The sequence below is a fragment of the Saimiri boliviensis genome, chromosome 2 (assembly GCF_048565385.1).
Source record: "Saimiri boliviensis isolate mSaiBol1 chromosome 2, mSaiBol1.pri, whole genome shotgun sequence".
In the NCBI taxonomy this organism is placed as follows: domain Eukaryota; kingdom Metazoa; phylum Chordata; class Mammalia; order Primates; family Cebidae; genus Saimiri; species Saimiri boliviensis.
Genome location: NC_133450.1, coordinates 22,429,625 through 22,444,273, shown reverse-complemented (window position 1 = coordinate 22,444,273; position 14,649 = coordinate 22,429,625). Strand labels below are relative to the sequence as shown.

The following is a 14,649-nucleotide window of genomic DNA, read 5'->3' as shown; positions in this document are numbered from 1 at the left end:
CATCTTCAAGCCCAGAGGTGCGTGGTACAAGAGAAAAAACAAAACAAGCAAAACACATATCCCTTGCAGAGGACTGCAGGACAACCAGTGACTGTAGGGAACAGTTGGGTTTCAATTAGGGCATGGAATGAAGGGAAAGCTCAGAGAAAATATTATAGATGTTGAAAAGAGATCCTGAGTCTCAGAGGGCACAGGAAGTGTTCAGGCCATTAGGAACTAGAGGGAAAGGGGGCCATATTTATGGATAAATTGAGGTAGAAAATGTGAGAAGTGTTTGAACCTCTACTGGTGCACAAGGCAAATGGAGATGTGAGACATATTGATGTAGTGATCCTGAGGGACAATTAGAGGATAGTTGGAAATTGGCTTAAGATAAAAAGATTAAATGCTCCATCACTCTTGCAGTCAGTAGCAGTCTGGCAGATAAAGGGATGAGTGAAGATATCTGAGATGCTTATCTGTCAATGGTAAGGCAGCCATGGCAAGCTCCAGAAACAGTTTAACCAACAGTTCTAAGAACTCTATAAACTCATATTATTTAAGCCTCAGATTACTTATCAAGGAAATGAATCAAATTGATGTAATAATTATAATTGATAATTATGTGATCAATTAAGGTAATGGCTCCAATTCTTTTTTAATTTTAATTTTAATTGACAAATAACTGTAGATAGTCACCAGGTAAATAGTGAAGTTTTGATACATATAATGTATAGTGATCAGATCAGATCAGGATAATTAGCATATTCATCATCCCAAATAGGTATTATTTCTTTGTGTTGGGAATGTGTTTCAATATCCTCTTTCTAGCTATTTCAAACTATATATAATATTATTAACTATTGTCAACCTACAGGGTATATGACACTATAACTTAATCCTTCTATCTAGCTGAAATTTTGATGTCTGGTTTTATTCCATCATGATTGAATAAAATACTTGATATGATTTCAATTTTTTTTTTTTTTTTTTAGTGATGGGGTCTCACTATATTGCCCAGGCTGAAGTGCAGTGGCTATTCACAGGCACAATCCCACTACTGATCAGCACGGGAGTTTTGACCTGCTCCATTTCTTTTTTTTTTTTTTTCTTCCATAAACATCATTTATGTTCTTCCCTACTTTTCTTTTCTTTCCTTTTTTTTTGTCCTGATCCGTATCTGACCTGGGCCGGTTCAACCCTCCTTAAGCAACCTGGTGGTCCCCTGCTCCCAGGAGGTCACTATATTGATGCAGAACTTAGTGCGCACACGCAACAGACATAGCACAGAACTCCTGGGCTCAAGTGATCCTGCCACCTCAGCCTCCCGAGTAGCTGAGAGTACAGGCACGTGCCACCACACCCGGCTCAATTTTTAAAAATTAAAAAAAAACTTTTGAGACTTGTTTTGTGTTCTAACATATGGTCAGTCCTAGAGAATGTTCCGTGTGCTGATGAAAAGAATATATATAGCTTTTTTTTTTTTTTTTTTTTTTTTTTTAAGATGGACTCTCACTCTGTTGCTCAGGCTGGAGTGCAGTAGTACAGTCTTGGCTCACTGCAGCCTCTACCCGCTGGGTTTCAGCAGCAATTCTCCTGCTTCATCCTCCCAAGTAGCTGGGACTACAGGTATGTGCAACGGTGCATGGCTAACTGTTGTATTTTTTTAGTACAGTCGGGGTTTTATCATGTTGGTCAGGCTGGTCTTGAGCTCCTGACCTTAAGTGATCCACCTACCTTGGCCTCCCAAAGTGCTGGGATTACAGGCATGAGCCACTGTGGCCCAAAGAATGTATATTCTATAGCTTTGGATGAATATTCTATAAATGTCTGTTAGGTCTATTTGGCCTATGGCACAGTTTAAATTTGATGTTTCTTTATTAATTTTCTGTCTAGATGATCTGTCTAATGTTGAGAGTGGGGTTTTAAAGTCCACAATTATGTATAGGGAGGTCTATCACTCCCTTTATTTTTTTAATTTTTTTATTTTTATTTTTATTTTTTATTTTTTTATTTTTTAAAGACGGGGTTTCACCATGTTGGCCAGGCTGGTCTTGAACTCCCGACCTCAGGCGATCTGCCCACCTTGGCCTCAAAAGTGCTTGGATTACAGGCATGAGCCACTATGCCTGGCTATCACTCCCTTTAGATCTAATATTTGCTATACATATCTGTTGGGTGCATATATATTTACAATTCTTATATTCTCTTACAGAATTGGTTCCTTTATTATGATATAATTAATATCATTCTCCTTCTCTTTTTACAGCTTTTGACTTGGAGTATGTTTTATCTAATGTAAGTGTAACTACTCCTGCTCACTTTTGATTTCCAGTTACATGGGGTGTCTTTTTCTATCACTTCACTTTCAATATTTGTGTGTCTCGACAGGTGAGGTGAGTTTTTTGTAAGTAGCATATAGTTGGGTCTTGTTGTCAATTGTTTTAATCAATTTCCCCAGTCTATATATCTTTTATTTATTTTTTTTTTTTTTGAGACAGAGTTTCTCTCTTGTTACCCAGGCTGGAGTGCAATGGCGCGATCTCGGCTCACCGCAACCTCCGCCTCCTGGGTTCAGGCAATTCTCCTGCCTCAGCCTCCGGAGTAGCTGGGATTACAGGCACAAGCCACCATGCCCAGCTAATTTTTTGTATTTTTAGTAGAGACGGGGTTTCACCATGTTGACCAGGATGGTCTTGATCTCTCGACCTCGTGATCCACCTGCCTCCGCCTCCCAAAGTGCTGGGATTACAGGCTTGAGCCACTGCACCCGGCCTCTATATATCTTTTAAATGGGGAATTTAGTCCATTTACATTCAAAGTTATTGGTAGTTGAGGACTTCTGTCATTTTATTAATTGCTTTCTGGTTGTTTTATATGTCTTTGTTCCTTTCTTTCTGTTTTGCAATTTGGTGGTTTTCTGTAGCAATAAGCTTTGATTCCTTTCTTTCTCCTGAATGTGAGTAAATAATGGTGGTAGTTGTGTTTTCACTTCTGTATAAGATACCCTTGAGTATCTCTTGTAAGGCTGGTCTAGTGGTTAATAAATTTCCTTAGTTTTTTTCTTATCTGTGAAAGATTTTACTTCTATTTTTGAAGGATAGCTTTGCTAAGTATAATATTTTTCACTGGCAGCGTTTTTTTTCTTTTAGTACTTTGAATATATTATCCTATTCTCTCCTGGCCCATTAGGTTTCTGCTGAGAATTGCTCTGTTAGTCTATTGGAGAATCTCATATGTGTGATGTGATGGTTTTCTTTTGCTGTTCTTAAGATTCTTCATCTTTGACTTTTGACAATTTGACTGTAATGTGCCTTGGATAGGATCTGTTTGGGCTTCTTTGATCTTCCTGAACCTAGATATTTGTCTCTCTTCCAAGAATGTTTCTGCTTATTATTTTATTAACTATGTTTTGCTCACCTTTTCCCTTCTTTTCCTTCTGGAATGCCCATAATACTGATAAATTCTGTAGACTTTCTTCATTTGTTTTTATTCTTTATCCTTTTTTTTCTTTTTGGTCTGCCTATGATATTTCAAAATACTTGTCTTGAAGTTTAGAAATTCCTTTTTCTGCTTGGTCTAGTCTGTTGTTGAAGCACCTAAGCATATTTTTTATTTCATTCATTGAATTCTTCCGCTCTTGGACTTCTGTTTGCTTCTTCTTATGATATCTATCTTTTTGTTGAATTTCTCATTCAAATAATACACTGATTTTTGTGATTTCATTAAATAGTCTATCTGTATTCTCTTGCATCTTATTGAGTTTCCTTAAGATTATAATTTTGAATTCTTTTTGAGGCATGTCATCTTTTTTTTTTTTTTATAATTGGAGTCTGTTACTAGAGAACTATTGTTTTCCTTGGAAAACAATGTTTCCTTCCCTTTTTCATGGTTGATGTGTTCCTACGTTGATTCCTACACATCTGGTGGAAAAGTTATGTTTTCCAGTTTTATGAAGAAGGTTTCATAGGGAAACATTTATTTGTACTAGTAAGTCTTGGGGTGTCAGTTCCACAGGGTACATTGGCCTTGATTCTAGGTACAGTAGTATACTCTCCATTTAGCTTCTTCAGCTGTAATCCATACTAGCAGCATTTGTGAGTTTCTCAGTGGTCTAGGCCAGGCGTCCCCAAACTTTTTACACAGGGGGCCAGTTCACTGTCCCTCAGGCCTTTGGAGGGCCGCCACATACTGTGCTCCTCTCACTGACCACCAGTGAAAGAGGTGCCCCTTCCTGAAGTGCGGTGGGGGGCCGGATAAATGGCCTCAGGGGGCCGCATGCGGCCTGCGGGCCGTAGTTTGGGGACGCCTGGTCTAGGCTGACAGAGTTTGTGGTCATGATGTAGCTTTGTCAGAGCTGGGCTCCCCAGGCTGTTTCTCAGGCCTGGTGTGTGTGTGTGTGTGTGTGTGTGTGTGTGCACGCACAGTGGGTCAGCCAACTTGGGGTATAGCTCACTGAGGTTTGGGCCACAGGGTTGTTACTCTGTCTGGGAGCATAGACACATGGTTTCTCAGTTGGCCTTGGGGTGTGCCTGCCAGGAATGGTTTGTGGGGTGTTCTTCAGCCCAGGGTGTGGGCACACAGCTTCTTGGCTGGCCTGGGGATGTGTCTGCCAGGGATTGCCCACAACACGCTTTCTTTGGTTCAGGATACAGGCATAAAGCTGCTTGGCTGGCCTGGGGTGTGTCTGCTCTGGGTGATTCACAGTTTCTTAGGCCCAGGACACAGTTGCCCAGTTTCTTAGTTGGCCTGGGGACAGGTTTGTTGGCGGGCGGGGAAGGGGCAGAGGTGGCCCTGAGGCTTCTCAGGATTAGGACATGATCATGTGGCTTCTTGGCTGGTGTGAGTGCATGTCTGCTGGGGATAGTCCGTGGGGCTGTTCCTCTGGCCCAGGATGCTGGTACACAACTGCTTGATTGGCCTGTGGACCTGACTGCCATGGGGGGCCCATGGGGCTGCTTGTCAAGCCCAGGATGTGGGCACAAGTCTGCTTGGCTGGCCCTGGGGCACATCTGCTGAAGGTGGCCCACAGATTATTTTACAGGTCCAGGGCATGGGCGTATTGCTGCTCTGCTGGCCTGGGGACACATCTGCCTGGGTTGGGAACAAGGCAGTTTCTCAGACCTGTGACATATTCACATTGCTGCTCAGATAGCCTGGGGGCATTTCTGTGGGTGGTGGCCCATGAGGTTGTTTCCTAGGCCTAAGCAAGGGACACAGGGCTGCTTAGTCAGCCGTGGTTGTCTACTACAGGCCACCTGCAGGGCTGTTTCTCAACCTAGAACATGGACACACAGCTAGTTCTCAGATCCTGAGTAAGTGTAGCCACTCTGCTGGCCTGGGGCGTATCAGCTCCCACATGTGGGAGGGCACACAGTGGTCTGGCTAGCTCAAGGACAGTTTGCTCTGGGCAGGACTGGCAGACTGTTTCTCTCTCTGGATGAATGGTGGTGGGAATTGGTTTCCCTGCTTTGCACAATCAGAGCTACAGCTGCTCCTGGGCCCAAGTTCTGCACAGCTAGGGCTGTGGCATTCGGCTACTCTTGTGGGCTTGGCATCATGAAAATGGAGCTCCAGTGCTGGAGGGATGCAGTGGCTACTGACCCTGGGAGGAGGGTGCACTCTACAAGTGGCTCTGCTCTCAAGATAGGCGGTGCTGCAGCAGCTTTGCTCACAGGGAGTGGGTGGGGGTGGGGAGTGCACACCTTGCACTGCTAATCCAGGGCAATGCAGCTGCACGAATTCCAGCAGCTTTCCAAACTGGGCTCAGGGCTTGTGAGAACTATGGGGTTCTCCTGTAGAAAAGACTATAGGTGGCCGGACGTGGTGGCTCACGTCTATAATCCTAGCACTTTGGGAGGCTGTGGCGGGCAGATCATGAGGTCAGGAGATCGAGACTATTTTTAGTAGAAATGGTGAAACCCATCAAAACATTAACAAAAAATTAGCTGGGCGTGGTGTGTGCTCCTGTAATCCCAGCTACTTGGGAGGCTGAGGCAGGAAAATCGCTTGAACCTGTGAGGCGGAGGTTGCAGTGAGCCGAGCTCGCGCTCCAGCCTGGGTCTCAGAGCTAGACTCTGTATCAAAAAAAAAAAAAAAAAAAAATGGGAATGACTATAGATGTTTGTCAAGACAATGAGAGCTGGTGGGGATCTGCTTACTTTTTCTCCACAACAGGAAGTCCCTTCTGTCTCCAGGCCAATCCGATTTGGGAAGAGCAGATGGGGCTGCAGAGGCTGGGTGCCTCCATGCTGCCCTTCGGGACTTCAATCACCCAGATTGATCTCCACTCCCCAGCTGCACTCCAGTGCGCTCCCTTCCGCACTCCAGTCAAACTGAGCTGCGCATTCATTGTTTTGGGCCTTTCTTGTTGGGAGGGGCAAGCACCGGCTGACTCTAGTCAGCCATCTTGCTGACATTACTCCTGGCTCCAATTCTTTTTTTTTTTTTTTTGAGACAGAGTTTTGCTCTTGTTTCCCAGGCTGGAGTGCAGTGGATCTCGGCTCATCGCAACCTCCGCCTCCTGGGTTCAAGCAGTGCTCCTTCCTCAGCTTCCCGAGTAGATGGTATTACAGGCATGTGTCACCACGCCAGGCTAATTTTGTATTTTTTTTAGCAGAGACGGGGTTTCTCCATGTTGGTCAGGCTGTTCTGGAGCTCCTAATCTCAGGTCATCCACCCGTTGGCCTCCCACAGTGCTGGGATTACAGGCGTGAGCCACCATGCCCGGCCTACATTATCTTCTTAAATGTAATTCATTTTGAGGACAAGGAGGACAATATTTTCAAGTTTTTTGTTTGTTGGTTTGTTTGTTTTTTTGAGACGGAGTTTCGCTCTTGTTACCCAGGCTGGAGTGCAATGGCGCGATCTCGGCTCACCACAACCTCCGCCCCCTGGGTTCAGGCAATTCTCCTGCCTCAGCCTCCGGAGTAGCTGGGATTACAGGCACGCGCCATTATGCCCAGCTAATTTTTTGTATTTTTAGTAGAGACGGGGTTTCACTATGTTGACCGGGATGGTCTTGATCTCTTGACCTCGTGATCCACCCACCTCAGCCTCCCAAAGTGCTGGGATTACAGGCTTGAGCCAGTGCGCCCGGCTATTTTCAAGTTTTAATGTGTACTGCTTAGTACTTAGACTAATTATTTTGCAGTGTTAAGAATTCCCTAAATGATTATTGTTTTTTGTTGATGAGGGTAATATTATAGAGTGGTCAAGAATATTGCGGTCTGATGACAAATGCAGCTTTGTAAGCACAGGTGAAATAGTCATTGCTGGAATATGCAAATGTGGCACGGCCTTGTTGGTTCTGGTGTTCCATTTGTTGCTCCTTTTTTCCCTTCAAATACTTTATTATTTCCTACAGGCTTATCTCTTTCCCTATCCTGTATTGATACTGGGATTAAAATAAAATAGAGGAACATTCCTTCACTACCCCTATGTTTTCTTGCATATGGATTCATGTTTCCGTAAGTTCTATGCTTCTAATATTTTCTTTTCTTTTTTTTTTTTTTTTTTTTTTTCATTTTTTTGAGATGAAGTCTCACTCTCTTGCCCAGCCTGGAGTGCAGTGGTGTGATCTCAGATCACTGCAACCTCCAACTCCTAGGTTCCTCTGCTTCAGCCTCCTGAACAGTTGGGATTACAGGAGCATGCCACCACGACCAGCTAATTTTTGTATTTTTAGTAAAGTCGGGGTTTCATCAACCTGGCTAGGCTGGTCTTGAACTTCTGACCTCGTGATCCACCTGCCTTGGCCTCCTAAAGTGCTGGGATTACCGGCGTGAGCCACCACACCCAGCAGCTTCTAATATTTTCATGCACATCTTTAAAGAATAGATCTCCACAAGCTCATAATTTGGGTACCAACTATAGAACTGAAGATGTCACATACTGTTGTGTAGTTTTCATAGTGCATAAAAGGACTCTTTTATGAAGGTAGAGATGAAATCCAGCTTTTTTTTTTTTTTTGAGACAGAGTCTTGCTCTGTCACCCAGGTCTTGCTCAGTTGTCCTGGGGGATGCACTGTCAGGGGCAGCCCACAGTGCAGTGGCATGATCTCAGCCCACTAAACCTTCACTTCCCATGCTCAAGTGATGCTCCCACCACAGCCTCCTGAGTAGCTAGGACTACAGACATGTGCCACCATGCCTGGCTAATTTTTATATGTTTTATAGAGATGAGGTTTCACTATGTTGCTTAGGCTAGTCTTCAACTCCTGGGATCAAGCAATCTGCTAACTTTGGCCTCCCAAAGTACTGAGATTACAAGCGTGAGCCACTTGGCCCAGTAAACTCCAGCTTTTGATCTACCTGCAGCATTCTCTATGTTCTAATGTGGAGGTTTCTCAGCCAGTAAGTGAGGTGGTCTTTTGTAACTCAAACAAAGGGGTCAAGTGTGTTCTTCTTGGCTGTGATGGTAGATTTGCTATCAAAACTGTCTTTTAAATGGGTGCTTCTAGAGGATTGGGACCATATCTCATTTATCTCTATGCCCTTTGAAACTCACGGGGGGCTTAAAAACGTTTATTGAATGACTACTATATTGCTTAGCAATTATTCCTAAAGATGACAGAGTACACTGAAGATACTAAGTTCTACCACTTATTATCTTTTTTTTTTTTTTTTTTTTTTTCTGAGACGGAGTTTCGCTCTTGTTACCCAGGCTGGAGTGCAATGGCGCGATCTCGGCTCACTGCAACCTCCGCCTCCTGGGTTCAGGCAATTCTCCTGCCTCAGCCTCCTGAGTAGCTGGGATTACAGGCATGTGCCACCATGCCCAGCTAATTTTTTGTATTTTTAGTAGAGACGGGGTTTCAGAATGTTGACCAGGATGGTCTCGATCTCTCGACCTTGTGATCCACCCGCCTCGGCCTCCCAAAGTGCTGGGATTACAGGTTTGAGCCACCGTGCCCGGCCTACCACTTATTATCTTTATGACTGTTGGGCAAATTAACCTTCTGTGCTTCAGTTTTTTTTTTTTGTATAGATACCTATAAAATGAAGATATTTACAGATATAAAATGGCTAGTAACCCTACTTCACAGGGTTATTGCAAGGTTTAAATGAAGCAATGCATATGAAACACAAAGCAGAGTGCTGGCCATTGCTGCTGTCACTGTTGAGTAGTGTAGAGGAGAGCACACTGAGCTAGCAAAGGAACTTACAGGCTAAATATTAAATATGTAAAATTTGATAAGAGGTTTTATAGTGGAATGTATGTATATTGTGTCTTATGTTTAGTTAGAAGAAAAAATGTGTTAAGAGGAGAGACTAGGTAGAGGGCAGGCCAACAAGTTATTGTGATGATGAGGATGATGCTTACTCTTCCCAGGGTCAACTTTTGGAGGTACTGCCTCCATATCTATCAGGACACATTAAAAATACTTCTAACCAGCAGATCTAGAAGATTTTGTATTTTGTATATATCAGTTATTGCTGTTTCTAGTTCTCTCGTGTCTGAGGTGGGACTCCAGAGGCAGCACACTATTGGGAAGCTGAGTTAGCTTTGCCATAATTGAAGCCTTAGTTTATAAAGAAAAAGCCTCAGAGCACGAATAACTCCATTCTGGGTTGCAGAGATGAGAGAAGCATCACCTTCAATCTTCCATCCCCCATTTGACCATGCTGCCTCGCCACAGAGAACATTCCCCAATGGAAGTATTTTCTACCTGCAAGTGGAAATCCCACTACTTGAATATTTGTGGAAAGGGATCAAGGACTTTGAGTAGAAACGAGGTCTTTCATTCATTTAGAAGTCTTCACCTTCATGGGGTATCCTGGGGTTTTGTTCTTTTCTTTGGTTATGTAGCTTTCAATTTTTAAAAAATGGTTTTTATTGACAAGTCATAGACATTCTTGTTAGCTTTCTCTAAACCGAGTAGCAGACTGATGTCTTGGGTACTCATCAAGTTCATAATTTAAAAATATTAGGAAAGGATATATTGGTATAGAACTTTTTATTTGGTATTTTGGTAGCAAAATAGCAGCTTTTTAAGAAAAAAACATTGGGGTTTCAGATAGGCTACCTGTAGGATAAGCATGACCAGGTTCAGCATCTCTAAATCATTGATTCCCTTTCTTCTGTTCCACCAAAGTCTAGTCACTAAGTGCTTGCGTTCTTCCTTTGCATGTAACCTTTCTTTTTCATTGCCATTGTCATTCCCTTATTAGAAGTTGGTGATATTGTGAAATAAATATTGGATCTTCTTCCTGTTTCCTGACATACAGCTACTAAAACCATCAGACTCTATGGACTGATAAGGGTATCTTTGGATGCTAATTATATGACTGGTGGCTTGGGGCCCCTGGATAGCTTCAGGATGGGGTCCGGTTACTGGAAAGACTGTGGCATGATTAGAGGGTTGAGACTTTCAGCCTCATACCCCCATCTCAGAGGGAGGGAAGAGGAGCTGAAGGTTGAGTTGATCACCAAAGGCCAATGTTGTAATCAATCATGCTTGCATGATGAAACTCCCATTAAAAACCTAAAAGGACTGGGTTCAGAGAGCTTCTGGATAGCTGAACATATGGAGGTTTTTGTAGGGGCATGGACGCTCTGCCCTCCTTCTCCCACACTTTGCCCCATACATCTCTTCCATCTGATTATTTATCTGTATCTTTTGTAATATTCTTTATAAAACACAAGAAAACTGTTTTTCTGGGTTCTGTGAGATGCCCTAGGAAATTAATTGAAACTCAGCAAGGAGTACTAAAGACCCCTGTTTATAACCAGTCAGTCAGAAACAAGCACAGGCCACAATCCGTGGCATCTGAAGTGGGGGGGCGATGATGGAGACTCAGCCCCTCAACCCATGAGATCTGATGCTGTCTCCAGGTACATGGTGTCAGAACTGCCAGTTCATTCCAGGTGGAGAGTGAACTGGAGGACACCCAGCTGCTGTCTGCTGGAGAATCTGCTGCAGAATCCACTGTAGAATTGCTTGATTTGTGGCAGAAAACCCCCACGTACCTGGTGCCAGAAGTGCTGAGGGACTGTGTAAGAGTAGAGAACAGGAAAAATACATCTTGTGGTTTTTTGTTTTTTTCTATTCCTGGAGTTGGTGTCAGAAGTGTTGCATTGAGAAACCCACTAAAAATGGGGAAAAGTACTTTGGTGTTTTTCCTATTTCTCCTTATAGACTGTACTGAGTAGAGGGGATACATTTTATACTGCCCAGCAAATTAAAATGAAACATGTTTGCAGCACTCGTGACAGCACTAACCTTGGAGCTGAAAAGAGAAAGAAAAGCAGCAGTAGGGAGAAGACTTTCCAGACTGCAGATCCTCAGTAATGGGAGCAGGGGATTGACTGCAAGTGATTACAAGAACGTTTTATTAGAATGCAAAATTAAATTTCAGTTATTTTTAATTGCACATTGATTTGCATTTGTTGATTCATATTATTTTTAGTGTACTTTGCCACACACTGAGAAAGCCAGTTCTCTTAATCAACTATTGCTTTTTTAATGAGAACAAATCTAATAAATATAAAATATTAAAAAGCACACAAGTATTAAAGGCAACCAGTGAGATAGGCAAGAGGAGTGTGGGCAAAAAGCAGTCAACCTGGGCAGATATACTTGGAGACTGTTTCAGATCCCTTTCTCTGCCACTGCCACCAGGTTAGTCTAGGCTCTCAGGACTTCATGCCTGTTAGTGAAGAAGAGAAGGGACAAAAGACAAGAGAGAGGGTAAAGGAGGGGGTCGAAAAAGAGGGGACAGAATTGGGTTTGCTCTCGATAGGTGGCGAATAGAATTTATCCTGTTCGATTTTTTTTTTTTTTTTTTTTTAAGACAGAGTCTCACTCTGTTGCCCAGGCTAGAGTGCAGTGGCATGATCTTGGTTCACTGCAACCTCCGCCTCCCAGGTTCAAACGATTCTCCTGCCTCAGCCTCCCGAGTAGCTGGGACTACAGACGCATGCCACCAGGCCCGGCTATTTTTATTATTTTTAGTAGAGATGGGGTTTCGCCATGTTTGCCAGGATGGTCTCGATCTCCTGACCTTGTGATTTGCCTGCCTTGGCCTCCAAAGTGCTGGGATTACAGGTGTGAGCTACCACACTCAGCCTGCATAGTATTTTTTTTTTTTTAAAAACAAAAACTTTTCAGTGTTAAAGAAAAAATATCCCAAAGTGATTGCAGTCCATAATGAAACAGTGTGCGGTAATTTGTGCTGTCTTAAAAACCCAACTTGAGATAACTCTAGGAGAAGCTCACCCCTGCATTTAAGAAAAATCCCTTTTCTCCTCTTTGTTCAAATTCCACCAAACAACCAAAGAATAACAAGACCCGGGTCACTTTTCTCAGTTCCTGGCTGTTAAGGCTCACACCATGGACTATTCCTTAGGAAACTTCACCTTCACCTTCCCTACAATTAGGAAATTGAGCCCTGATTTCTGGAAATTTGCAAAACATCCTCATACTTCCTTTATGGAGGGGCCTGAGGGCTCCTTGAATGATCAAGTGGGCAGTGTACCTGGCTGGGACTGGAATACCAGCCAGGCTGGGAAAAGGGTTCCTTTCTAAGCAAAAACACCCCAACCCCTTGTAACTGAAAGTCTAATCAGGCAAAACCTAGTAGCAGCAGGTACAATTATTAGGGCTGTACCGAAAAGGTGAAATCTCCCTGTTTAAACACAAAGCTAAAGGTGGTGAAGAGAGCTGAGTGAGTATTTGACCTCACGTGTCGTCTGAGAAGTTTGCATATTTTGGGCTGAAGCCATGTTGCAGAGAAAGAAATTTGGTCAAAGAGTAGCCTTTGGGCCGGGCGCGGTGGCTCAAGCCTGTAATCCCAGCGCTTTGGGAGGCCGAGGTGGGTGGATCACGAGGTCAAGAGATCGAGACCATCCTGGTCAACATGGTGAAACCCCGTCTCTACTAAGAATACAAAAAAAATAGCTGGGCGTGGTGGCGCATGCCTGTAATCCCAGCTACTCAGGAGGCTGAGGCAGGAGAATTGCCTGAACCCGGGAGGCGGAGGTTGCGGTGAGCCGAGATCGCGCCATTGCACTCCAGCCTGGGTAACAAGAGCGAAACTCCGTCTCAAAAAAAAAAAAAAAAAAAGAGTAGCCTTTGCTGTGTCTGGCTGGATAAAGCTGCCATTCCTGGGCAGCCTGCTTCATGGCTGCTTTAATGGAAGCTTTGCCCCCTTACACAGAGTACTTAAGGATTAATTCAGAAATTTTCAATTCGACTTCATAACTGACAAATACTTGAACAGCAGCTTCTCAAAAACCACCAATAGAGACAGACCACCCCTCAGTTGAGCATTACAGCTCCTTCTAGTCTGTGAGCTTCTTGCTGGACTTCTACAGCAGCTCATTGGTCTTGGAATAAGTGTCTACATCCAAAGAACTCTCTATACACCAAGAACCACAAGAGGTGAGCCACCCGCAGTACACAGTGCCATCTCCTATCAATGGCACTGCCCTCCTTCTGAGTGTAAGAGCCCAGATCAAGAAGACAAGGTCATTCAGTTCTGATCTAGCCAGGACACAACTGCATTGGCAAAATGCTCCCAGCCTCTCTCAGAATTGGCTTGATGGGTCTGCACAGTGAAGATGGTGAGTAGAACACCTTGTTTGGCCCACCCAGATAAATCTCCATGGTCAAGATGATCAAAACCGTCTGTCTGTAGGTAGCTCTTCATAAATGTTTTCCAAACTAGGCAGAGGTCACACAGGTGTCTGGACATGAAAGCAGAGTCATGAGATTGATGGGGTCTGTGATGCAGCTCATATTCCAGGTCGACGACCTTCACACCTCCTATGTCATACATCTGGGTCCAGGTAAAGACTTGGTGTTGGGGAGGATAAACAGTGTAATGTTGTCTTTCTTCTGCAAGAAATCCCAATTGTTTTATAGAATACAGTTTTCCAAACTCTCCATTGATGTGTTTCTTCCAACTCTCACCAAAGACCCCAAGTCTGAGGAGGGCCACAGCTTTATTCCTCTGGATGTGGACCAACTGTTCCAGCTCAGTGGTGAGGAGGGTGGCATACCTGGCTTGGGGCTATGGGAATGTCGCTCCCTGGGGAGGCTTAGGAGAAGGAGTAGAGGGTCTCTGGGTCTCCTGGCCGATCATCCTGGAGCAGAGGAGGAGCAAACTTGCCACCCAAGGATCCACGAGGCTTGCGCTGGGTGCGATGGTCAGCAGTTGGGGCAAACCGTGATACTCAGTTTAAAATTCTTTCTTGTTTTTGTGCTGTAGCTATTCACTAGTGATTGCTCATCTTCAGTAAACATCTGTTATACCCCCTATTCCTGAATTATTAGTGCCTTGCAGAATGGAGAGGAAGCCACCTTTATTAAATAATATGCCTAAAATACTTAAAGTACCAGTGGCTGCACCAGAGTATCTGCATTACGTAAATGTTAGCTAATGTTATTCTATTTGGGGAATACAGAAATCTGCCCTAGATCGAGGAAGAGCGAGGCGATAGTCGGAGGAGATCAAGGAGGGGCTGAGAGGAGTTTGGAAAGCGAAGGGACAAATAACAGTGAGAACATTTAAACTCTCATCTTCACTTCTGGCCTTCAACTTCCCTACCCAAATCCTGAGGAACACTGGGGTGTGTGCTTGGCTTCACACAGTTACTCAGATAGTTATTTCTCCTGGGATATTAAAGGAAAGGGGGACCCTAGAAGACAAAAGCCTTGTGACAAT

General features: G+C 43.8%; 1 pseudogene; it reads right to left on the bottom strand.

Annotated features, from left to right (window-relative positions):
* Nucleotides 1-7,468: 7,468 nt before the first annotated feature.
* Nucleotides 7,469-14,272, bottom strand: LOC141583491 (uracil-DNA glycosylase pseudogene; annotated as a pseudogene).
* Between the last annotated feature and the right edge of the window lie 377 nt (nucleotides 14,273-14,649).